This window comes from Balaenoptera physalus, assembly GCF_965194825.1.
Source record: "Balaenoptera physalus genome assembly, chromosome: 14".
Taxonomy (NCBI): Eukaryota; Metazoa; Chordata; class Mammalia; order Artiodactyla; family Balaenopteridae; genus Balaenoptera; species Balaenoptera physalus.
In genome coordinates this window covers 53,633,670-53,649,928 of record NC_138893.1, presented here as the reverse complement: position 1 = coordinate 53,649,928, position 16,259 = coordinate 53,633,670, and the positions used below count along the sequence as shown (strand labels likewise).

Here is a 16,259-nt window from a genome sequence, read left to right as displayed (position 1 = left end):
CGGGGGTGGACCTGGACCAGGATTGCTCCCTTGAACTGAGGCAGCCGTGGAAACCTGGCCCTCTGGCCCCACTGAGCCAAAACCTCCGCTGCAGTTCTCCGCGCCCATTCCTAAAGAACCTCCGAGTCTTCCCCCACGGCTGGAATGATTCTTAAAGACATGTGGCCCATCATCTGAGGCATCGCCTCCACTCACCCGACTCCGAGGCTAGCGCAGAGGGTCACTGCACAGTCGCTTATCCGGTGAGTGCTTATTGAGCACCCGCTCTGGACCTGCCACTGAGCAAGGCGGTTGGGCCACCTCAGTGAACAAACACAGTAGACACAGCCCAACAGCCATTCTCCCCGTCCTCCTGGTTAACAAAACCAGTTTTGTTCAAACCCCCTTGGAGTATTTCCTAATCACTCAAAACCCATCATGGTACTTTATTCCCCTTGTCAATGCTTGATTTAACAATGGGCATTTCTAGCCAATGGAACTTAAGGGGACAGCTACTGGGGAGCTGCTGGAAAGGTTTTCCTCACTCTCCTCAAAGGAAGATGAGGAAGAAATACCTATGTTGGCTGATGCCTGGAGCTGGGGTAGCCATCCTATGGCCTGGAGGGAAATAGGTGACACTCTGAGAAGGGCAGAGCTGAAAGATAGAAAGAACCTAGATCCTTGATAACGCTGTTGAGATTCTGAATTCACCACCCTGGAACTGCCCTGCCCCCGGTTTTCTTGTGGATTGCAATGATAAAGGCCCTCATTGTTATGATTTGTTTTTTGAGGTATAATTGGCATATAACATTATATTAGTTTCAGGAGAACAACATAATGATTCAGTATTTGTATACACTGTGAAATGATCATAATAAGTCTAGTTAACATCTGTCACCTATACATAGTTACAAAATTTTTTTCTTCTGATGAGAACTTTTAAGATTTACTTTCTTACTTTCAAATATGCAATACAGTAGTATTAACTATAGTCACAATGCCCTACATTACATCCCCGTGATTTATTTATTTTATAACTGGAAGTTTGTACCCTTTGACCTCCTTCACCATTTCGCCCTACCCCTACCGGTCCGCCTTCCCCATCTCTGGCAACCACCAATCTGTCCTCTGTATCTATGAGATTGAGGTCTTGGGGTTTTTTTAGATTCCACATATAAGAGATCATACAGTATTTGTCTTTCTCTGTCTTATTTCACTTAGCATAATGCCCTCAAAGTCCACGCATGTGGTCACAAATGGCAAGTTTTCATTCTATTTTAAGGCTGAATAATATTCCATTGTATATACATACCACATCTTCTTTGTCCATTCATCCTTTGATGGACACAGGTTGTTTCCATATCTTGGCTATTTTAAATAATGCTGCAAGGAACATGGGGGTGCATTTATCTTTTTGAGTTAGTGTTTTCATTTTCTTCAGATAAATATCCAAAAATGGAATTGCAGAATCATACAGTAGTTCTATTTTATTTTTTTTGAGGAAACTCCATACTGTTTTCCATAGTGGGCGTACTATAAGCCCTCATTGTTTAAGCTGATCCTGGATGAGTTTTCTGTTACATGTAGCCAAAAGCCACCTACAAGGGTGAGGCAGGCAGTTAACACTTCCGAGCAATTGCCAGATACCAGGCACCAAATCCCAAAACTTTAAATCTTTCTCAGGACACCCACTTCCATCCTAAGAGTTGGAAATGATTATGCCTATTTTACAGCTGAGGAAGCTGAGACCTAGAGATGGTGAGGAAATTCTCTGTCATACACTGAGTGACTGGTAGAGTCGGAACCAAAACCCAAGTCGTCTTCAGCTCTCTTTCCACTACACCGACAGTGGGGATGGGTCTGAGCATCATGTTCATAGGAGCTCTCCATCACAAGGACAAGGGATGTGAGCCAGGCCAGCCTAAGCTTCACAGGACATGTACCGGTTCTCATCTCTCTCTCTCTCATCTTTGCTTCTCTCTGACACCATGCCCTCAGACCAGCTGCATCACTAGGCTAGAATCACAGCCATCAGCAGCCTTAGTCTCATATCCCAACAGTCAAGGGCCAAAAAGGACAAGGGTCACATTTTCCCCAGCCTGAGTTTTCTTGGCCAAACTTGGGCCACATGCCCCACCTTGGGCTGCTCACTGTGTAAGTCTGAGCCCTGGTGCCACCTCCTGGTTCTGTGGCTTGGATGACCCAACCTCTCTATGCCTCAGTTTGCCCAGCCTGACATGAGGGAAATAATAGTACTTGCTTCACTGGGCTGCTGTGAGGACCATTCATCCATCCAAAAAATACTTAATGCATGCCAACTACGTACCAGGCAGTGTGTCAGGTGCCGGAGCCACAGAAGGGGCCAAAGAGACCCCTCCCTGCCCTCAGGAAGTGTATAGTCTAGCAGGAAAGACAGATATGAAACAAACAAACGTGTGAATGAATATCTCTATTACGATGTGAAGTCTTGTACAGGACAAGAATAGAGCTCTGTGGGAGAGAAAGAAAGGGGACCTAGCTCCGATGAAACGAGGAACATTTACAGAGCCGGACACTGGGCATGGTGCAGAGTAAGCATTCAGTCCACACTGAATATAGGGACAACTATATATATATTTATATATACATATATATGTGTGTGTGTGTGTGTGTGTATATATATATATATATTTTTTTGGCTGCATCAGGTCTTAGTTGTGACACGTGGCATCTTCGTTGAGGCATGAGGGATCTTTTTTGTTGCGGTGCCCGGGCTTCTCTCTAGTTGTGGCGCGCAGGCTCCAGGGCGCATGGGCTCTGTAGTTTGAGGCACACAGGCTCTCTAGTTGAGGTGTGCAAGCTCAGTAGTTGCCCCGCGACATGTGGGATCTTAGTTCGCTGACCAGGGATCAAACCCGCGTCCCCTGCAGTGTAAGGCAGATTCTTTACCACTGGACCACCAGGGAAGTTCCTGGTGGTGTTATATAGGTTTTTGCTCGGCACCTTCCCAACCATCTGGCCTCCCCACAGCGACTTCCCATGAGGAGAAGAGCTGGTGACTTGGCTGCCCTGCTCTCCATCTCTGCGACCAATTACGAGCCTCCTATGGGATGGAGAGAAAGTATGACACACGTGCTGGGACAGCAGAAGTGCGGCAGGTCCCAGGGCAACCCGTTCCTGATGGGCGGCACACACCCAGCTCTCGCCATCTCTGCTCATCCAGAATGGCAGCCCCTTCCGGCTCCAGCTGAGGTCCCAACCAGGAGGCCTGCAGAGGCCCAAGTGGCTTCTCAGGCTCCAGGGTCTCCCAAGCTCCTTCCACTGGCCCCGAGGCAAGCCCTAAATGAAGGAGTGCTGGAGAGAGATTTCCTGCGTAACAAGCCAAGGGCCAGGCTCTGCTATCTCCACAGCTCCTGGCCAGAGGGATGAGGGCCCTGCCCTGCCCCAAGCCACAGGGCTGTATCATCGTTTCCTGGTGACCGCCTCTGGAGGGGCCATTTGCAAAACTCTTAGTGATCCAAGATGTGTCTGTGGAACACACTGTATCGCCACCAGGCCCCTCTGGGGCTCTCTTCCCATCCCTCCTGTACAGATGTGCTGTTTCTTTAGGGAAGAAGGGCCGAGAGCTGCTGGGTTGGATTAATTGCCGCAAACACTGACTCTGTTCCTTCACCCCCATTGCCACCACCCTGATTTCAGCTCAAGGCCTCATGATCCTATTCAGGACCCCAGTGTTAGCCCATCCAGTCTGCCGGACCCCTGGCTCTCCTTTCCCCCCATGGACGGCCAAAGGGGCTGCCTGGAGCACACGTCACTCCTCCATTTGCCACCTTCGATGGCGCCTGGATCTGAACAATCCAAACCAGTCCCCTTGATGTGGCCAGCAGGCCCCTGTGCTCTGGCCCCCACCTTACATTTCCAGCTGTGCCTTCTCAGCAAGCCAAATGTATCATGCAGGGTTTGCCCAGAATGTCATACATTCTTTTCATCCAAGATTTTCCCAATATGTGCCCTCCTTGTGCATTAATTTATTCATTAAATAATGAATGCCGGGCTTCCCTGGTGGCGCAGTGGTTGAGGGTCTGCCTGCCAATGCAGGGGACACGGGTTCGAGCCCTGGTCTGGGAAGATCCCACATGCCGCGGAGCAACTGGGCCCGTGAGCTACAATTACTGAGCCTGCGCGTCTGGAGCCTGTGCTCCGCAACAGGAGAGGCTGCGATGGTGAGAGGCCCACGCACCGCGATGAAGAGTGGCCCCCGCTTGCCAAAACTAGAGAAAGCCCTCGCACAGAAACGAAGACCCAACACAGCCATAAATAAATAAATAAATAAATAAATAAATAAATAAATAAAATTTTTAAAAAATAAATAAATAATGAATGCCTACTATGTGCCGGCCCCTGTGCTTGGCTCTGGGGTGTGATGGTGAGCCACACAGCCACTCCCCAGGAGTCCATGGTCCAGTGAGGGAGGCAGACATCACTGAAAAGCCAAGAATCACCAGAGTTTATAATAATCACCCAGAGTAGTGAGAGCTGTGAAGGAACCATGTGGATGCTGAGGGATTAACAGAGAAGCGTGACTCTGCTGGGAGTCCAAGAAGGTGTCCCTGAGACGATGCTCACCCTGACATTGGATACAGAGTAGGTGCCATGCGGACAAGGGCTTGGGGGAGGGGGAGAGCTTCCAGACAAAGGCCCTGAGGCCAGAGGGCACCTGCAGGCTCTGGGATCTGACAGCCTAGGTGGCAGGTGGGCAGAGAGCACTGAGATGGGCTGGAGAAGGAAGTGGTTACAGCCAGCCAGCCGAGAGATTGCCCTTGACCCAGAGGGCCTGGGGGAGCCCTGAGGGCTTTGAGGAACTCAAACAAGGCTCGAGCCCTCTGGACCAGGAGGGGTAAGAATGAAAACAGAAAAGCCCGGTGAGATATGATACAGGCTGGACTGACGTCGCCACAGCAGAAATGCTGGGTCAAAGGGGACTTTATTTTTTAACTTTGTATTACGGTAAAATTTTCTAATATATAAATGTGGAGATAACAGTATAATGAACCGCCCTGAACCCCTCATCCAGCCGCTTCAGCAATAATCAACCCAAGCTTGCTTCAGCTACACCCACCCACGCCGCTCACCCCCACTGGATTATACTGAAGCAAATCCCAGGTGCCGTATATTTCACTAATAAATATTTCAGTATGTATCTCTACAAAAAAAGGACTCTTTTAAATCTTAACCACATCATCACACCTAAAAAAAATTAATGATAATACAAAGGGAAATTTTTAAGGCTTGATACTTATTGCCAAACTACCATTCACAAAAAAGTCATCCCCCCCCCATCTCCTTGCACCTTTGCCAGCACTGGGTGTTCGAAGAAAGAGATTTCCACACGTGGTTCATCCTAAAACCTGAGAGCTAAACCTTAAATTCCAGGTTCATTTCATGAAAGGAGGAAGCTACATTAACAAGTCTGTGGAAATCTAATGCACACAGCCAGCTGATATCCACGTGTGGCCAGCAAGCAGGGGTTCTCAGGACAGGAGGTGGCGCATCCCCACGGCCCCTGCTGGCTTCCCAGGGCAGGCCCGGTGCACAGCCTTCCTCTCCCACGTTTGCCAAAGTGGCCCTGAGCTAATGCGGCAGACTGAGAAAGGGCTTCCTTAGAAGTGAGAGAGGGACTTCCCTGATGGCGCACTGGTTAAGAATCCGCCTGCCAATGCAGGGGACACGGGTTTGAGCCCTGGTCCGGGAAGATCCCACATGCCGCGGAGCAACTAAGCCCGTGCACCACAACTACTGAGCCTGCGCTCTAGAGCCCGCGAGCCACAACTACTGAGCCCATGCACTGCAACTACTGAAGCCCGCGTGCCTAGAGCCCATGCTCCACAACAAGAGAAGCTACCACAATAAGCCCTTGCACCGTAACAAAGAGTAGACCCCGCTCGCCACAACTAGAGAAAGCCTGCGCGCAGCAACGAAGACCCAACACAGCCAAAGAAAAAAGAAAAAAGAAGTGAGAGATTCCAGAAACAGCCCAATGGAAACAGAAAGGGAAGGATCACCAGGCGCTCCCTTCCATGGTCAGGTCTGCCCACCGACACCTCCACCCAAGGTTTTCCTATTTGAGCTGAAACCCGGGGACTCCCTGTCTTGCCCGTCCTCAGGTTTGTTCTCCCTCCTCACAGTGAATCATTGGCCTCACATTCACTCAAATATACAAAATATACAACCTGCACAGATGGGTTTCCAGGTTCAGGGAACGGTTCTATCTTCTGCGGTGCAATGGCAGCATCCGCAATTCCAGAACTCTCTGCCTAGTTCCCTGAGCTGCCTGAGCCCTGGCGTTATCCAGTCAGGGTGGACCTCCTAGTACAGCCATCTATCCTCAGCCCCCGATAGAGGCAGCTTTCCTTCTTCCATGCCCTCCATCTATTTACTGAGCCCTGCTATGTTCCAGGCATTGCGCCAAGCCTGGGAGATGCAAAGGTGAATTAGACCCAGGCCCTTCGTGGAAGGGGCTCACCATCTCCGAGAGAGATAGTCATATAAACATGGTGCAATTTGATCAGAGAGAGAGATGAATTCAAGGTGCTGTGGGAGTTCAGCCGTGGAGCAAAGAGCTCTGTCTGTGAGAGGAAGGCTTCTTGGGGAACGTATCTTTTAAGCTGGGTCTTGAATGACACTGGGGAAAGTCAAGGTAGGGGAGCTTGCCCCATGGATCCAAAGTGAATTAATGCTCTTTGGACACGAGCAGCAGAACTAAATTACGAACACAGAACATTGAATTTCTTTGATCCTGCAATTCCACTTCTATAATTTACCTAATAGATTTACTCACTCACATGTGAAATGACATATGTTCAAGGCAACTTAATACAGCATTGTTTGCAAAGCAAAAGATTAGAAATAATCTAAATATCCATCAGTGTGAAGATTCATTTCCTGTAGCTGCTGTAACAAAATCTACAAACTTGGTGGCTTAACTCAACAGAAATTTATTCTCCCATAGTTCTGGAGGCCAGAAGTCTGAAACTAGTATCGCTGGACTGAAATCAGCGCAATGGCAGGATTGTGATCCCTGCAGAGACTCTAAGAGAGAATTCTTTCCTCGCCTCTTCCAACGTCTGGTGGGGTTGCTGCTGGCGTCCCTTGGTTTGTGGCCACATCACTCTGCCTCTGTGATCACCTGCCTCCTCTTCTTGGTGTCAAATCTTCCATCTCCCTCTTCTTTAGGGTCCACACAGATAAGCCACGACACTCTCCCCATCCGAGAGCCTTAATTTAATCACATTGGCAAAGTTCTTTTTTGCCATAAAAGTAATATTCACAGGTTCCAGGGATTAGGATGTGGCTATCTTCTTGGGGGTCATTATTCAGCCAACCACAGGATGCACCCACACAATGGAATATTGTGCAGACATTAAAAAGAACGAGGTATCTCTCTGTATACTAATGTGAAATGGACTCCAAGGTATATTTTAAAAAATTAAAATTTATATAATTTAAATATATAAAGTTTAAATAATTTTTTAAAAATTAAGTGAGAAAGGCAATGAATTCAAAGGATTGTGAGTAGCTCATAGAATCAAGAAAAGAAAAGCAAGTACAGAATAGTTTGTATGGTGCACTACCAACCTATATAAAAACTACGCTATGTGTGTGTGTGTTTGTGTGTCATCTCCAGACGCACACAATACATTGATAATAATGGATACTGCTGGGGAAGGGAATGGGGAAGTGGGGGAACAAAGTAGGGAGAAGATTTTTCTCTGAATATCTTTTTTTTTTTTAAACCAGCTTTATTGAGATATAATTTACATACCATACAATCCACCCATTTAAAGTGTACAATTCAACGGCTTTTAGTATATTTGCAGAATTGCACAACCATCACCACACTCAATTTTAGAACATTTTCATCACCCCAGAAAGAAACCCCTGACTCATCGGCACTCACTGCCCATTTTCCCCAACGCCCTGCCTCCAGCCCTAAGGAAACACTAATCTACTTTCTGTGCATTCTCTTGATTATAGATTTACCTCTTCTAGACCTTTTATATAAATTGAATCATATGGACAAAGTCCCAAGAGTCACTGTATCCATGTCTGGCCAACAGTCACAGCTTCCATCCCTGAAAGGTTTAGACTACTTCTCAAATTCAATGCCAGTCCCCCTTGAGTACATTTGTAAAGTGAACTTACAATAATATCCATATATAAAAGAAGAAGAAAAGAGGAGAGCAAAGAAATTAGTTAATACACTAACAAACACACAGAGCAAGTAAAGGGAAACAATGTGCGTGGCTGCCACATACAGTCCCCAGTCTGCGACTGGTTGCAAGTCCACAGTTGATATTCATAACTGCCTTCTTCCTTTACTCATTCATTTGGGTTCCCTTCGCTGCCCACCCATACCTCAGCTGGTCAGGGTCCTTTACTTGGCGGAGTGACCCAAACCTTCATTGCTGAAAGATCTGAATCCTCAGTGGCCCCATCTTTCATTGGTTGCTATAGTTTTCCATTAACTTCTATAATTTATGCGGAAGTACTAAGAGGTGCCCCAAAGTTGCAGATATAGTTCTTCTGCCCCGTTGCATAGCAGCACCCAATTTTCCCAATTTTTTGGTTTGAGGAGCCCAAAATGGCCAAGTGGCAGTCTCAGTTCAATGGAATCATTGTGGTGTCCCCCTGATGGAAGCCTTCTGCCATCAGAACTAAGGCCTTCAAACCAGCAGAACTCAAAGTTACACAGACAGGGGGAAACAATTCTGCAGGTAAGTTATTAGATGTAACAGTGAGAGGAGACCCTCCCATTTCCACCCCTTGACTACTGCGGAGAAACAGCCACAGATTCAAAGCACATAGTGCATCCCGTAAGACAGAACCCCAACTTTTCAGGCCAACTGGTTAACATAACTGAGTCTTCAGTAGGCCATCCCATAGTTCCATCAGGCCAACTGCTTCTGGGTTTCATGGGATGTACTGGGACTAGTGAATTCTTATGTGTATGAATCTGTTGCTGCACTTACATTGCTCTGAAATGTGTTCCCTGGTCAGAAGCAATACTATGTAGAAAGAATACCAGGACAGTGAATGAAGTTTGCTGTGAGCACACAGATGGTTGGGCTGGCAGACGTATTTCAGGAAGAGGTAGCAAATCCATATCCAGAATAAGTGTCTATTCTTATGAGGACCAAATTTATGCCCTGCCATGATGGAAGAGGTCCAGTGTAATCAATCTACCACCAGACAGCTGGCTGACTGGTCCCCCCACCTCCAGGAATGATAAGCTTCTAAAATGTCTGGAGGGCATTTCTTTCCTTTCTTTCCTCATTCACTCAACAATTTTCTGAGGCCCACTGGGCCCAGCCTGTAAATGGCACTGCAGGGGCTGGGCTCTTGGCCACTGTGTCAAGTTCAGGGTTTTTTTTTTCTCATGTACAAAGGGATATGAGAAACAGTATGGCTGCAACTGCCATGTCTCAAACAGAATGGCACAGCGAAAAGAGCACTGAACAGGGAGTCTAGAGCACCTGACTTCTAGTTCTAGGTTGGTCATCAGCACCCATGGGATGTGAATTGTGGCAAGTTGCCTCACTATGCTCAGTTTCCCCATCCTTGAAACAGAACCAAAGCCCTAGGATAGCAGGTACCACTGGTAGACCAAGGATGTGATGGTTGGACCAGCTCCCCTTGGATGCAGGCCACAAGGGAGTCAGTTGTCCACGGAGGATTTTTTAAATTGTCAACTATGGGGAGGGGGAAGGGTAAGCTGGGCCGAAGTGAGAGAGTGGCATGGACATATATACACTACCAAATGTAAAATAGATGGCTAGTGGGAAGCAGCTGCATCACACAGGGAGATCAGCTTGGTGCTTTGTGACCACCTAGAGGGGTGGGATAGGGAGGGTGGGAGGGAGATGCAAGAGGGAGGGGATATGGGGATATATGTATACGTATAGCTGATTCACTTTGTTATACAGCAGAAACTAACACAACAATGTAAAGCAATTATACTGCAATAAAGATGTTTAAAAAAATTATCAACTAAGAGTTGATCTGCTTTTTATTATCACTATATACCTGCAGTTCTAAAGAATGTCAATGAGAGAATACTCCTCACCAAAAAAGCCTTTTGTTTGCCTAAGTTCTAAACAATTGCTACCATTACTATTGTTTTACTAACATATGTACAAGCTTTAAATTAGCATGCTTTTACTACTTACCTTTAATAAACATTATATTTTACATGGATACTAACTTGGAGAACTCCCAGTTATTCAATTGCCCCAGACACACACGGACCCAGCTACATGTGTTTATTTCTAGAGTAAGTTTATAATGGAATCTTTTCAGCTTACTTCTGGTTAAAATTTAAACAAATAAAGACGGAGATTGAAGAGAGGTTCCCACCCACCTGATCTCTTAACTCCTAAGGCATTAACTGGGGGACGGTCACCTGCGCCATCTGGTGCCCGAAATGGTGATTACAGGCACATGTACCTGGACAGTCTTATCCCCGAAGGCAGCTCAGTGGAGTAGTGTAGTGAGATGTGGTGGCTATTGAGCTCTTGAAATGTGGCTTATCAAAAATGAGATGTGTTGTAGGTGTACATAACATACTAGATCTTGAAGACTGAATGCAAAAAAATGTAAAATATTTCACAATTTTTTATAATAATTAAATATTGGTTTTATATTTATTGCATGTTGAAATGATAGTATTGGAGCAGGGAGAGCAGCAGGGAGGTTTAATCAGACAAGCCAGGCCCAGGGCTGATTGCATCCCAGGTCTGTCTAGACAACAACGAGCATGTCCCTTCACTTCTCAGGGCCTTATCACATTTAATCATCAAAATCATGGGATTTTGATGATTAAATGTGATAAGGCATATAAAACTCCTCAGGCGCAGTGAGTGCTCAATAGAAGTTGGTTTCCTTCCTCTCAAACACAGTTGGTTTCCTGGCTGATCAAAGTGCCAGGAAAACTAGAGGAGGTGGCCTCCCCTGAGCACCAACAGAGGCTCTTGATTTGTTTCTCTTTTCCCACATTATTGAGTTGCAGGTGCCTTAGCTGAGTAATCAGGGTCCCTAACTGTGGAGGACCAGCTCCAGCTGTGGCCCTCCTGGGCAGCCCCCAACCCTTGGCACCAACTAGGCACCCAGCACCAGCTCACTCTGCACCCTGCCAGGCAAGACCGAATCTGCCTTTCTGCCTAGATGTCTCCCACTCCACACACCGGCTCCTCCCTTTCCCGCAGGGAGCTGCCCCTCCCTTCCAGCCCCTGCATTCCACACCCACGACTGGTCACAAAGTGCTCACTCACTGCCACCTCTACATCAGCAGTTCTCAGTGTTGCCCCTGGTCCGGCAGCATCGGCATCACCTGGGAACTTGTTAGAAATTCAAACAGACCAACTGAATCAGAAACTCCAGGGGAAAAGCCCAGCAATGCTGCAACACATCCTCCAAGCGATTCTGATGGTCAAGTTCAGAGCCACTGCTCTACAAAACCCCGCTCAGCCACCAGGCCTGTTCTTCTCAGCTCCTATGGTCAGGTCTCGCCTTCTCCCCTGCCACCCCCTCCATCCTGTGACCCCCATTCTATTGTGGAGAAACTCTCCCCGTACTTGAAACTATCCTATTCTCTTCCCCTTCACCACCTTGCCCACAGTAATGCTGACCAAACCTCAGTCATAGCAAACCTCTGTATTTCTGTCACACAGGCCGGCCACTTTTCTATTTCTTACTCAACAGTTTTAAATTTGACACTAGTTCAAATATACACTTTAGCCTGGCACTAAAGAATCTATAAATTCAGTGTACAAGTTATATTTTTCTGTTGCACATCAAAATAAACACTATAAAATTTGGAGAGTTCATCCAAAGTACCACCTAAAAGTCGTTTTGGGGAAACAGTGCCTTAAGTGTGGCCTGGCTCTCCCAAAACACACTCTACCCACCCTGCCCATCCCCCAGGGCCTCAATTTCTCCTTTGCCTCTCATCTAACTCCACGCTTCCATCAGTACTACCTTCCTGGACCACTTAGTCCCACCCTTTCATCCCCCCGCCCATGACTCTGACATCCCTGAGGACTCCCCATGAACCATCACCAGCCCAATAAATACATACGGGATGACTGAACTCTGGGCCACCAAGATGTCCACGTCTGCTCCACAGCACCCCAGACCCCCATCCTGACATACTCTGCTCTATGCAGTACCTCCAGGAAGTGTCCCTGGGCCTCCCTGCCCCAGTCTTTTCACCTTCTCTCTAAGAGCTAAACCCTTAAATCATTAGTACGCAGTTAAAAATAATTTCCTTCATGCCCCTCAAAATCTAGTCCAGGCTGATCTGGACTAGACACACACACACACACACACACACACACACACACAGACTTTCTATTACGGTATAATATACATTGAGAAAAGCACACATAAGTGTACAGTTCAATGAATTTTCACAAACTGAACACACCTCTGTAACCAGCACCTGAGAATTTCCTCTTTCCCACTTACCATTAATTACTGCCCACCATCCACTCCCACCCGAGAGTGAGCACTCTATTTTCTAGTAGCATAGATACATTTTGCTCTTTTTTTTTTTTAATTTATTTTTATATTTATTTTTGGCTGTGTTGGGTCTTCGTTTCCGTGCAAGGGCTTTCTCTAGTTGCGGCAAGCGGGGGCCACTCTTCATCGCGGTGCGCGGGCCTCTCACTATCGCGGGCTGTCTTGTTGAGGAGCACAGGCTCCAGACGCGCAGGCTCAGTAGTTGTGGCTCACGGGCCTAGTTGCTCCGCGGCATGTGGGATCCTCCCAGACCAGGGCTCGAACCCGTGCCCCCTGCATTGACAGGCAGATTCTCAACCACTGTGCCACCAGGGAAGCCCCATTTTGCTCATTTTTGTATTTATATAAATGAAATCATATGGTATGCACTTTTATGTCTGGTTTTCAGCCATATTGTTATATGTAATTATAGACCATTTGTTCTCATGGCTGTGTAGTATTCAAAATTCCACTGTATTACTTTCCTATTCCTGCTGTAGCAAATTACCACAAATTTGGTGGCTTAAAACAACACAGACTTATTATCTTATGGTTCTGGTGGTCAGAGGTCAGAAATGGGTCTCCTTGGGCTAAAATCAAGGTGTCAGCAGGGCTACATTCTTTCTGGAGGCTTGAGGGAAGAATCTATTTCCTTGCCTTTTCCAGCTTCTAGAGGCCACACATATTCCTTGGCTCATGGCCCCTTCCATGTTCAAAGCCAGCAATGACTGGATGACTCTTTCTCATATCACATCACCCCAACTCTGATCCTTCTGCCTCCCTTTTCCACATTTAAGGAATCTTATGACATTTGGCCCACCCTAGTAATCCAGGATAATCTCTTTAAGGTCAGCTGATTAAGCCCTTAATCCATCTGCAACCTTAATTCCACCTTGCTATGTAGGATAACATATTCACAGGATGTGAACATCTGGGCGGTGGCCTTATTCCACCTGTCACATCCACCACGCATCTGTCCATTGTACTGTTGATGGGCATTTGGGTCCTTCCAGTACGAGACTGTTGGTGAGCATATTTCTGTTGGGTATAGACATATCAGTGGAATAACTGACTTATAGGCTAGGTGGCCAGCTTTAGCAGACACTGCCGATTTTTCCCAAAGTGGTTGAACAAATATAACACTCCCACCAGCTACATATGCATTCTACTTGTGCTCTGTGTTGCAACACTTGGTATTTTTCATGGCTCTCACAGACACCAGATGCTTCCTTGCCCCTCTGCCTTTCTTCATGTCTGCAGGGCCCAAAATGTTTCACCCCCAACCATCCATGCATTTCCATTGCTGTTTCCAGGAAGCAAAACATTGTTGGAGAAAATCAGGCCATTTTCTGACCCAAATCACAAATTTGTGTGGCTACCTGTGGGCACTTATGGCCATTCAACAAGCCTATTACTTATAGAATCTTATGATGACAGCAACTTCAGGGGCCACGTATACTCCATCCTCCCACTCAGAGCAGTTATATCACATGCGCCATGGTTGGTCTCTCATGTGCCCTCCAGAAAAGCTTCCCCAAATCTCTCAGCTGGACTCTGTGCCCCCCTCTCTGCTTCGACAGCACTCAGCTCTACCTTGCCACCTCCCACATCACATTAGAATCCACTGTCTCTCCCAGTGCGCTGTGTCACAGGGGCAGAACCCAGATGATTGGACACAGCTCCTGCCCTTGCATCTATCGCTCAAGGCAGGAAAGCTCAAGTTCTCCTGTGTTCCTTAGTGACAGGCACCACCACTCTCAGCACATTTTCATCCAGGAAGGAACCAAACAGCTTCCCCGACAGATGATCTTTCTATTATTGGACAGGTCTGATCCAGTTCAGTACATTTACTAAGAGCCTCCACTGTGCCAGGTGTTGTATGAGGCGCTGTAGAAACAGAATATGAAGAACAGCTCCTGACTTCAAGGAACTCGGGTCTCCAAAAGCCTCACTCTTCTCATTTCCTGCCATGGGTCCCAAAAACACAGAAACAAGCGTCCTCCCTCCTCCACCTCGAAACAGATACAGTCAGCCAGGGAGTGAAAGGAGGCAGAGCCAACACACTAACTACTATTTAGGAGATGGGATTAGTGACAAAAATAATCTCCAGTGATAGAAACGAGATGGTAGCCTGGGGCAGGCACAGGGGGACTGACTGTAAAGTGGCACAAGAGAACTATCTGGAGTGATGGGGAGGTCATACCTCTTAACTGGGGCGTGAGCTACAGGGATGTCTACACCTGTCAAAACTTATCCAACAGTACACTTAGGAGAGTTGATTTTAAAAGAGAGATGGTTTCAGGTCTCCGCACTGCCTCTCACTGCCACTCACTGGATGGATCACCTCAGCCCCAAGTCACCATCTTTCCAAATCTCTGTTTCTGTCTGTAAAACATCGTTTGTGAGCTAGTTCAATGATTTTCAGGACTGATTTTTAAAAATCTTACTCTAAGCCAGAGACAAGGGAGTTCCCTGGCTGAAGCGGGCGTGGGGAACCTAGTGTCCTCAGACCCCCTTCCCTCCTCACAAGGACCCTGAGGGGGCACCATTACTGCTAAGTCCCAAACAGATCTGACTGGCTCTGATTCTATGTCTGTCTCTGCTTCAGACTAAATATATCCCCTTTTCCTCCAAACCAGATGGTTTCCAGATTCCTCTGGAAAGAGCAGACTTGGGAGAGGGAAGCAGAGACCAGGAAGAGGACTATCCTCTCCTCTCCACTCTCCTCCTCTTTCCTGGTTCATTCAACGCAATACACACAGCAAGTGTTCAAGAAGTGGCTGCAGTACAAGACCCCTCGTTAGTGGTCAATTTCAGCTACATTCAAGGACTTCATAAAGGCTGGATTACTAGGGCATGAGGTTTCCACTAAATCCCAGGGGCTTTTCATCAGGGAGAGGCAGAAGGCCCTGGCCCTGGGTCTCCAAGCTGAACAGAATGACTAATGGGTCCTTATGCCCAGGACAGTGGGTCATGGAGGAGGGAGGTTACATTTTTAATGTTTTCTATCCTTTTCTGACTAGCACAGCTTCCTTTTCTGCTTTCAGTAGTTCCCTGCATCTAGGAATAGAAAAAGCCATTTTTTTTTTTCATTAGACCTTGTCAGTTTTACTCCAGTGGGTTTTTTAAAAAATGAAATAACAACTTTACTGAGATATAATTCATATACCATACAGTTAACCCATTAAAAATGTACAATTAAATTTTTTTAATATATTCAGAGTTGTGCAACCATCACCACAATTGATTTTAGAACATTTCATCATGCCCAAAAGAAACTCCATGCTCATTAGCAGTTATTCCTCATTTCCTCCCAACCACCCCAGCCCTTGGCAACCAACCACGAATCCACTTTCTGTCTCTATGGATATGCCTATTTTGGATATTTCATAACAATGGAATCGTGCAATATGTGATCTTTTGTGTCTGGCTTCTTTCATTTAGCATGTCTTCAAGATTCATCCATGTCATACAGTATATTAGTACTTTATTCCTTTCTATTGCTGAATAATAGTCCATTGCATGGCTATACCACATTTTGTTTATTCATTTATTTGTTGATGGACATTTGGGTTGGATCTACTTTTTGGCTACGATGCATAATGCTGCTTTGAAGGTCTGTGCACAAGTTTTTGTGTAGACACGTTTTCATTTCTCTGGGGTATATATCTAGGAGTGGGGTTGATGCATTATATGGTAGCCTTATATTTAACCTTTTTTTTTTTTTGAAAAAGCCTTCTTAATAC

The 16,259-nt window shown here is 46.5% G+C and overlaps 1 long non-coding RNA gene across 1 annotated transcript; it reads right to left on the bottom strand.

The window, feature by feature from the left end:
* Window positions 1-2,633: 2,633 nt before the first annotated feature.
* On the bottom strand, window positions 2,634-7,180 carry LOC309642434. The gene is made up of 2 exons (XR_014253198.1): window positions 6,189-7,180; window positions 2,634-3,061 (listed from the first exon to the last, which is right to left on the bottom strand). It is a non-coding gene; the product is annotated as an uncharacterized lncRNA (long non-coding RNA).
* Between the last annotated feature and the right edge of the window lie 9,079 nt (window positions 7,181-16,259).